The sequence below is a fragment of the Candoia aspera genome, chromosome 8, assembly GCF_035149785.1.
Source record: "Candoia aspera isolate rCanAsp1 chromosome 8, rCanAsp1.hap2, whole genome shotgun sequence".
NCBI classification, from domain to species: Eukaryota; Metazoa; Chordata; class Lepidosauria; order Squamata; family Boidae; genus Candoia; species Candoia aspera.
In genome coordinates this window covers 494240-504883 of record NC_086160.1, presented here as the reverse complement: position 1 = coordinate 504883, position 10644 = coordinate 494240, and positions in this window count along the sequence as shown.

Below are 10644 nucleotides of genomic sequence, written 5' to 3'. Positions count from 1 at the left end.
ATACTTGTAGAAGATGCCACCTCTGTTGAAAACGGAGTTACCTCTTCAGGGATCTCTGAGTTCAAAGGAAAGTGTCGCATAAAATAGTTTTCCAGTTCTTTACTGATAGCTCTGGAAGAATCAGCACCTATCCATGCTTTTCTTTTGTCCCTGAGAACTCCAGCTATAATTCCATTTTTTTCCCACAAGCAACCTGATGATAGAGAGGAGCTGGTTCATTTTAAATGCTGTATTTTAAGAAAATGCTAAAGTCCAATCTTTCAATAGTCTGAGTTTCTTTTTAAAAAATATCTGCCCTGCCTCAGCCAATTTTTCTGTATGTTGGACGACAGGCCGAGTTCCACATGAAACATCACCACCCTCTTAGGAGACAAATCGAGAAAGCCAGGGGCCTCTTCGTGTTCATCGTCCAGGGGTGGGGGGGACACACTATTCTGGTTCCTGGATCTGCTCTATTGCAGCGTTTCTCGACCCTGACAAGTTTAAGACATGTGGACCTCCACCCTGGAATTCCCCAGCCACCTTAAACTTGGCAGGGCTGAGAAACGCCGCTCTATTGGAACAAAGGACACTCCAAATATTCAGGCAGAACGTTCTGAGTCTGACTTTTCTTCTTTCTGAGCTAGGAACAAGATGCTCTTTCTGCTTTGTTTCATGTACAGTTCTGTTAATTTAATTTTAAAAAACAGACTAATACAGCTATGCTAGTTCCCAGGAACCATTTACTTCAAGAAGTCAGATAAGGCAATGCAACAGAGCGCCGCTTGTTATGCCCAGAGCCCAGGAGATCACCACTGATCTCAATTTCACAGCCCTCAAGTGCTAAGTCACCACCAAGCAAAAGCCAACCACAGCATACTGATACACAGCATTAATTCCCTAACCGTTGGGGGTCAATGTCAGCTCTGTCCCCGTATCTATTCTATCAGAATCAGGGAATATGTATATACAGCAACTCATTTTCCTATGTGGCAAACCGCGTCATCTGTTAGCACATCCCAGAACACTGTGCACCGGACGAACAGGCCATTCTGTCCAGAAAAGGATGAACGCGAGTCACTCGTCAGCAATAGCTAAAAAGCAAGGGAAACGTTTGGGCACCCAGGATCCTCCCGCTTTCACGGTTCTCATGAGTCACGAGGACCGATTTTTGCCGTGAAACAACTCAGCTAAAGGTTATTGTATTATATGCATTTCCCACGGACTTAACCAACATTAACTGCACCGGCTGCGGATCTGCTCTCCGACCGCACCAGGCCCGTCCTAATCAGGGTTGTGATCCTCCGGGCCAGCGTTTCCCAACCGCGGCAGCTTTGAGACGCGGCCTTCAGCTCCCAGAATTCCCCAGCCAGCACGTCCGCATGTCCCCGCCCCGCCCCCCGCGTGCGATCCACCACAGCCCCCAGGCGCGCAGCGGGATGAAACGCCTGGGGCTGCCGCAGATTACAGGGCCCGCCCACCGGAGGGTCCGCCGGGGCTCGGGGCGCCGCTCCTCCCGGGCCGGCAGGGACGTCAACTCGGCGCCAGCGGGGGAGCGACCCCGGGGAAGAGGGGGCCGCGGGGGCCGGCAGCGGCGGCCCCGCCCGAGGAGCCAAGTGTGGCTGCGCCTGGCGGCCTCGAGGCGCCGGCCGCCCGCCCGCCGCTTTCCGACAGGCCGCGGAGCCACGGGTCCTTCCTCCGGGCAACGCCGGCCCCGCCGCGCAAGGGCCCCCGAGGCTCTGCCAACCGGCCCCGGGCCCTCTTCGAGGCAGGCAGACCGGCCGACGACCCATGCTCAGGAGAGGAGGGGAGAGACGAGCCGGGTGCGGCCAAGCGCGGGGGCGACCCACGGCCCCAGCGCGGTGGCTCACCTGGCGCGGCGGGAGCGGCGAGGCGGCGGCGGCCCAGGCGAGGTCGGAGGCTCCGGCGGTCCCGCCCTCCTCCGCCTCCTCCGCGGGCGCGGCTGGCAGGTCTGCAGGCCAAGGAGCGCGGCAGCCATTGGACGGCCCCGCTCGCCCGCCCGGCAGCAAGGGCGCCGCTGATAGGCCGCTCCGCTCCTGGCCCCGCCCCCCTCCCCTCCCCTCCCCTCCCCTCCCCTCACTGGGTTGAAGCGCGGGCGCCGGACCCGGCGCGGCCCTTTCCCCGACCCCAGACCGGGGCCCGCCTGCGGGGGGCGGGGCCAGCGAGGGCTCCTCTGGGCTCTGCGGGGCGACGCCGCCTCGGGCGGAGCCTCTCCGGCCGAGAGAGCGCGGGAGCCCTCGGTCGCGCGTTCCTTCGGGGCCTCGGTCGTCTTACCCGCCAGGCCTTCCCCTCCAGGCGGTCCTGCCAGCTGGACAAGCGTCTCTCAGCTTCGGCGCGCGCGATGGAGGGTGAGCCCCTCCCGGCCCTGGGATGCCCGTAAAGCCCCCAGGAAGGAGTCACCGAGGAGCAGGAGGCCTTTCCAAGCCCGCTCTGGTCGCCCCTCTGGGGCTGCCCTCCTGAACCGGTCTGCTAGTTGGCCAAGATATATTATGTCTGGGGCGTTCCGCAGTCTATAGAGACAGATTAGTCTGGCAAGGCCTGATGTTCTTACGCCCTGATGGTTGCAGCAGCTGCTTTCTTTTTTTGTCCATAGGCATCACACTGTCTATTTGTATTTTATTTTTTAAAAGGTTTTTTTAAATACAAAAAACAAAGAGTACACAAAATTATAAAAGAAGGAAAAAAACTGCAAAAAAGAAACAAAAGCATACATACAAAACATTTATTCACATTATGTAAATTTTGTCAATAAATTTATTCAGTCGTGGCACTGATTGCTTTGTGAACTGCTTTAGAAACTTACCAGATTGCAAGGTCAGTGACTAGTCTGTAGTTCCAAAATGCCACTTGACAATGGGAGACATCCCCTGAATTGGTACTTCACCAATTCAGCTTCAAGCAACGATAAATATCAAGAACCATGGTCAATGCAGTATAAATAACCATATAAAATTAAAGGCTGCCATAGAGTGCATCAAAACTGACAGTCTGTTTTGTTTTTAATATCCCATGAAATTGAAGTATGAACTCTATGTTGTCGTTTATTCGTTTAGTCACTTCCGACTCTTCGTGACTTCATGGACCAGCCCACGCCAGAGCTTCCTGTCGGTCGTCAACACCCCCAGCTCCCCCAGGGACGAGTCCGTCACCTCTAGAATATCATCCATCCACCTTGCCCTTGGTCGGCCCCTCTTCCTTTTGCCCTCCACTCTCCCTAGCATCAACATCTTCTCCAGGGTGTCCTGTCTTCTCATTATGTGGCCAAAGTATTTCAGTTTTGCCTTTAATATCATTCCCTCAAGTGAGCAGTCTGGCTTCATTTCCTGGTTTGATCTTCTTGCAGTCCAAGGCACTCTCAGAATTTTCCTCCAACACCACAGTTCAAAAGCATCTATCTTCCTTCTCTCAGCCTTCCTTATGGTCCAGCTCTCGCAGCCATATGTTACTACAGGGAACACCATTGCTTTAACTATGCAGGCCTTTGTTGTCAGTGTGATGTCTCTGCTCTTAACTATTTTATCGAGATTTGTCATTGCTCTTCTCCCAAGGATTAAGCGTCTTCTAATTTCCTGACTGCAGTCAGCATCCGCAGTAATCCGTGCACCTAGAAATACAAAGTCTTTCACTGCTTCTACATTTTCTCCCCCTATTTGCCAGTTATCAATCAAGCTGGTTGCCATAATCTTGGTTTTTTTGAGGTTTAGCTGCAAGCCAGCTTTTGCACTTTCTTCTTTCACCTTCATCATAAGGCTTCTCAGTTCCTCTTGGCTTTCAGCCATCAGAATGGTATCATCTGCATATCTGAGATTGTTAATGTTTCTTCCAGCGATTTTAACTCCAGCCTTGGATTCCTCAAGCCCAGCATGTCGCATGATCTGTTCAGCATACAAGTTGAATAAGTAGGGTGAGAGCATACAGCCCTGCCGTACTCCTTCCCCAATCTTAAGCCAGTCCGTTGTTCCGTGGTCTGTTCTTACTGTTGCTACTTGGTCGTTATACAGATTCTTCAGGAGGCATACAAGATGACTTGGTATCCCCATACCACTAAGAACTTGCCACAATTTGTTATGGTCCACACAGTCAAAGGCTTTAAAATAGTCAATAAAACAGAAATAGATGTTTTTCTGAAACTCCCTGGCTTTTTCCATTATCCATCGGATATTGGCAATTTGGTCCCTAGTTCCTCTGCCTTTTCTAAACCCAGCTTGTACATCTGGCAATTCTCGCTCCATGAATTGCTGAAGTCTACCTTGCAGGATCTTGAGCATTACCTTACTGGCATGTGAAATGAGTGCCACTGTTCGATAGTTTGAACATTCTTTAGTGTTTCCTTTTTTTGGTATGGGGATATAAGTTGATTTTTTCCAATCTGATGGCCATTCTTGTGTTTTCCAAATTTGCTGGCATATAGCATGCATTACCTTGACAGCATCATCTTGCAAGATGTTGAACAGTTCAGCTGGGATGCCGTCGTCTCCTGCTGCCTTGTTCTTAGCAATGCTTCTTAAGGCCCACTCAACCTCACTCTTCAGGATGTCTGGCTCTAGCTCATTGACCACACCGCCAAAGCTATTCCCGATAGTGTTATCCTTCCTATACAGGTCTTCTGTATATTTGCCACCTTTCTTGATCTCTTCTTCTTCTGTTAGGTCCTTGCCATCTTTGTTTTTGATCATACCCATTTTTGCCTGGAATTTACCTCCGATGTTTCTAATTTTCTGGAAGAGGTCTCTTGTCCTTCCTATTCTATTGTCTTCTTCCACTTCCACGCATTGCTTGTTTAAAAATAATTCCTTATCTCTTCTGGCTAACCTCTGGAATTTTGCATTTAATTGGGCATATCTCCTCCTATCACTGTTGCCTTTTGCTTTCCTTCTTTCTTGGGCTACTTCTAGTGTCTCAGCAGACAGCCATTTTGCCTTCTTGGTTTTCTCTTTCTTTGGGATGTATTTTGTTGCCACCTCCTGAACAATGTTGCTGACTTCTGTCCAGAGTTCTTCCGGGACCCTATCTACTAAGTCCAGTCCCTTAAATCGATTCTTCACCTCCACTGCATATTCCTTAGGAATATTAGTGAGCTCATATCTAGCTGATCTGTGGGTCTTCCCTAAGCTCTTTAGTCTGATCCTAAATTGTGCAAGAAGAAGTTCGTGATTGGAACTACAGTCAGCTCCAGGTCTTGTTTTTACCGACTGTATAGATGTCCACCACCTTTGGCTGCAAAGGATGTAGTCACTCTGATTTCAGTGTTGTCCATCTGGTGAAGTCCATGTATAAAGCCATCTCTTAGGTTGTTGGAAGAGAGTGTTTGTTATGCAGAGTGAGTTGTCTTGGCAAAATTCTATCAGCCTGTGTCCTGCTTCGTTTTGTTCTCCCAGGCCATGCTTACCTGTAATTCCAGGTGTCATTTGACTGCCCACCTTAGCGTTCCCGTCTCCCGTGATGAAAATAACGTCTCTTTTAGGCGTGTTGTCCAGTAGGTGCTGCAGATCCTCATAGAACTGCTCTACTTCAGCTTCTTCAGCATCTGTGGTTGGGGCGTATATTTGGATCACTGTGATGTTCGATAGCTTGCCCTGAATTCGAATTGAGATCATTCTATCGTTTTTGGGATTGTATCCAAGCACTGCTTTAGCCACTTTACTATTAATTATGAAGGCTACTCCATTTCTTCTGTGGTACTCTTGTCCACAGTAGTAGATCTGGTGGTCATTTGATGTGAGGTGGCCCATTCCAGTCCATTTCAGTTCACTGACGCCCAAAATGTCTATCTTTAATCTTGACATCTCACCAATAACCACATCCAATTTGCCCTGGCTCATAGATCTTACATTCCGGGTTCCAATGGTGTGTTGATCCTTAGAACATCGGATTCGCCGTTCACCACCAGCACCGTCGGCCGCTAGCCGTCCTTTCGGCTTTGAGCTAGCTGCGTCATCACATCTGGGGCTAGTTGAATTCATCCTCTGTTCCTCCCCAGTAGCGTTTTGACCATCTTCCGACCTGGGGGTCTCATCTTCCGATGGTATACCGACATATCTCTGGTTGTACTGATCCATTTAGTTTTCACGGCAAGAATACTGGGGTGGGTTGCCATTACCTTCCCCAGGGATCGCATTTAGTCTGACCTCTCTGTCATGACCTTCCCATCTTGGATGGCCCTTCACGGTTTAGCTCATGGCGTCATTGAGGTGCTCAAGCTCCAGCACCACGACAAGGTAATGATCCTTTGCTGAAGATGAACTCTATACGTTAAAACATATATATATGTATATATAGGTTGGGGTGTTAAAACATATATATATATATATATATATATATATATAGGTAATATATATATATATTGGTTGGGCTACAAATCCATGCATTAAGCCACAGTCCAGGAATGGATTTCATTTTGAATTAAATTCTATCTCAAATTTAAGATAGGAAGTTATTTTGAGCATCAAAGGATAAGCACACAACCTGATTAACTATTCTTCCAGAGAGGAATCAGACCACCTTTTCAATAAGGAGCATATAATATCCTTGCAGCAGTTAGCATGTACGAAGCTACAGTGGTGCTTAAAAGTTTGTGATCCCTTTTGAATTTTTAATATTTCTGCATAAACATGACCCAAAATGTGATTGGTTCTCCACACAAGTCCTAAAACTAGATAAAACCCAATTAAAGAAATGACTCAAAAACATTATACTTAGTCATTTATTCATTTATTGAGGAAAATTATCCAAAATTTTCTGCTGTGATACGTTGAGTGTGTGTAAAGACAGTTGCTTTGCTTTTCTGCTCTGTTTCAAGGCAAATTCGCAGCACAGGAAAAAGGAAGTGGGAGAGGATAATGGAGGGCGTGTGGAGCACAGAGTGAAAGAATATTCCTTTCCTTTCCCCAGGACATCATAGACAGTCTTGCTTTTTCATCCTGCTTCTTACTGTCCAGAATCCAGAGTCACAAAAGCTTCTGCCTTTTCATAAAATTGGTTGGTTGCAAAAGGTGCTTCCAGACTCCTGATTTTTTTGCCACCATAGACTAACACAGGACTCCTCCTACAGCGTCTGCAGGATTACTATTCTCCCTTAGCCAAAATGGTGCTAAAATGACAGCATTATCCTTGTTGTCATTCCCTTTTCTTTAGATCTGAAGGTTCATGTAGGCTAGCCCAGTCTAGCCTGGTGGATAGTGCCCCTTTCAGGCTTCTGTGTTCCCAGTTGGACCCCTCCCGCCTGCTTGTTCATTCACACCCAGTCCACTGGCTTTCTGTCTTCGCTTGAGAGAGCCTTTCTGTCTTGTCTTTGTGGACTTTAACAAAAAAAGTTCTTCCATGTAAAAACTTGGAGGGTACGTCCTCCTCCTTTCCCTCTAAAAACGTACAAAAAGTCATCTCAGCCGCTGGGTGAAAAGAAAGTACAAGAAAAATCCACATTTTCCCCAAAATGCACAGAAATAGTTTGGAGCACTCAGATCACATTCCTGAAAAGAACACTGGAATTGGGCACATCTAGCAAAAAATAAGATAAAACAAAAAGAGACAACATACAATGCAACCTCGGCTGCTAGGCCTCCATCCAGTGGACTTCAGATGTAACAGAAAAATTCGGTTCAGGCATTACTTGAAGAACACAAAGATTGACTATATAACTTTGCAGATAATGTCAACTGGCACAAATGTTTGGAGTTAATCCTCCTCCTCCAAGTGAGGTTTTGTCCTTTGGCCCACACCAGCCAGTTGTGCTACTCAGCTCTCAGCAACACTGGATCAGGAAGCCTGGTAGCACTCTTAAGTGGCACCTAATCAAGCGGTGGCGCTGCGGGTTAAACCGCTGAGCTGTCGATCGGAAGGTCGGCGGTTCGAAACCGCGCGGCGGGGTGAGCTCCCGTTGCTCGTCCCAGCTTCTGCACACCAAGCAGTTCGAAAACATGCAAATGTGAGTAGATTAATTGGTACCGCTTCGGCGGGAAGGTAACGGCGTTCCGTGAGTCATGCTGGCCACATGACCCGGAAGTGTCCTATGGACAACGCCGGCTCCAAGGCTTTGAAACGGAGATGAGCACCGCCCCCTAGAGTCGGACACGACTGGACTTTACGTCAAGGGAAACCTTTACCTTTACTAATCAAGCACAGTTCTCAAATGCTGGCTTGGTGGGGCTGCCTAAACCAGGCCTGAGGCAACATGGAGAAAAACGTCAAGCTATGCACTCCTATAAGGGACGCGGTGGCGCTGTGGGTTAAACCGCTGAGCTGTCGATCGGAAGGTCGGCGGTTCGAAACCGTGCGGCGGGGTGAGCTCCCGTTGCTCGTCCCAGCTTCTGCACACCAAGCAGTTCGAAAACATGCAAATGTGAGTAGATTAATTGGTACCGCTTCGGCGGGAAGGTAACGGCGTTCCGTGAGACCCGGAAGTGTCTATGACAACGCCGGCTCCAAGGCTTTGAAACGGAGATGAGCACCGCCCCCTAGAGTCGGACACGACTGGACTTTACGTCAAGGGAAACCTTTACCTTTACCTATGCACTCCTATAGCCACTGCCTTGCTTCTGCTGGGCTTCTGATGTCTCAAGGAAGAGTTGTTGGACGGTTTCGTAAAGGGGGGATGAGGATTTTCCATGAGCCATTGTTTCACCCCCAACCACCTTTTTCTGAGCTGTCCCTTTCAAAGGAACTAGTGAAGAACACAGAAGAGAAATGGTTTAGCATTAGTCAGATTGCTTGGAATTATGACACTGTCATCCTATCCATGCCTGAATGGAAGTAAGAACTGTTGAGTGTCTGTTCGCAATTGCAGCCAAGTTGTCTCTAGAGCAGAGGCATGTATACTTATGCCATGGGTGTGCATAACAGGAGAAAAAAGACCCACTGGAAAAATCTTCATCATGCAAACTACTCTAGACATTTGAAATAATTCAGCTTACAATTTATTAAAGTATCCGTCAACCTGCATACAAACTTTCTTGAATACAGCGAAGAGCAGAAGACTGCGCTAGAATGATTTGCTTCTGAAACTGCCTTCTGGGGAGGGGACTTACACCATGGTCAGTCGGTGTGAGGGGGATTCTCTCCGGAGGGAAGACAGGGAAGCTCCGTGACTGGCTTCGAGGAACGCAGGGGGCCTGGTGTGTTTCTGGCTCCTCTTTATGAACCGGGAGCACCCGCTAGGCTAAAGCAGAGAGGACGCGTCTTCTACAGAATGGGCTCGGGAAACGGCTGGCAGAAAGGCCAAGAGGGGCTTGGAGACCGTTCCTTCCGAGAGGAGGGCTGGATGGCTGGGGCAGCGGTGCCCCGGTGCCACCGCTCTCGGAGCTGAGCCTCCGCCCCCCACCTGTGCACCTGCCGCCTTGTCCTTTCCAGCCCAGCAAAACACTGGAGAGAGAGGAGGACATCAAGGGACTCGGGGCTCAGCAGGAGGGGTCTTTGCAAACAAGACAGATGGGCCAAGCGGGTGGGCACATAAGCTGGCCCCAGTGATGGAGAGAGGCTGTACTTTTCCCCCCATCGCAGCATCAACCATGATCATGGGTTAGTAGTCAATTGAACCAGGCAGTACCACTATCCATTTCATTTCTGTCTTATAATCATGTAGAGCCCAGCCCAGAGTGCTATCAAGGCATGTTCTTCAGAAGATGCACCCCCCCTCCCCAGGTTAGGAAGGGTAGGCTACATTTCAGTGGTGGTGGGCTGTGTGTACCCTTTTTGGTTGGGGGCAGAGAGTGGCAGTTGTGCTGGCCTGTTCTGTTTTTGCATTTTTTTAACATGAATTCTTTTCAGTGCTTATGCTGGAGTTCTTCCATATTTCTGGCCTCCAGGCCAGGCCAGGAGCCCCTGGTGGCGTGCCAGAGGGAGCCGGTGTGCCTGGAAACAGGGGCCACCCACCCGGGCTTTTGAGGCAGCTCAAAAGCTGGGGGGGGGGGCGTGTGAGCTGCTGAGCCGACTCCCCCCCCCCCATGCTGTTTCTGGGTGGCTTAATGGAGGGCGAGAAGAGGCTTTCCCTCCTAGTGGGAGTCGGGGCTGAGAGCAGGAGGCCGGCCCGGACTTTCTCTTGGCGTTTCGCTATGCTCAGGCCTGTGCAAGAGGGGTGAGCAAACAGGCCTGCTTCTGCTCTTCCTCTGGGGAGCCGGAGCCCAGCATCTCTGCTGAACTCACACAAGGGCATCCGTCTGGCATAAAACCGACTTATTTGGGGCAATTTCTTTGCCCTGGACAGCCCTTTGGCTGTTTCAGTGATATTTCTACGACAAGGAATCTTTTTAAATGGCACGGTGTGGCTGGCCAGCGTCTGCCTAGGGAAGCCGTGTCGCCGCCCCGATCTACCTCTCTCCTCTCCCGTCCCGCTTCTGGCTCATCACCCGAAGGACCAATTCCGGCGTGCCCGCGTGATTCCCACGCCAATCTGGGCGGGTTGGCGGGGAGGGCCCGGCGGGGAGGGGCCTGCTGAAGGGCCAGTCAAGCCGTCGCTTTCGGCGGCTCCGGCTGGGCGATGTTTTCTGCAGTCTGCGGCTGCCTGACGTTTTCTGCGCTTCCAGCAGGATTTCTCGGCAGCGGCGCCCGCGCCGATCCGCGCCCTCCGCCCCGGAGCCGACGGCGTTGCTAGGTGGCTGTGGCGGCTCGGAGCCGGCGCTTCCACGCGGGAGCCCTTCTGCGGCGGCAGCT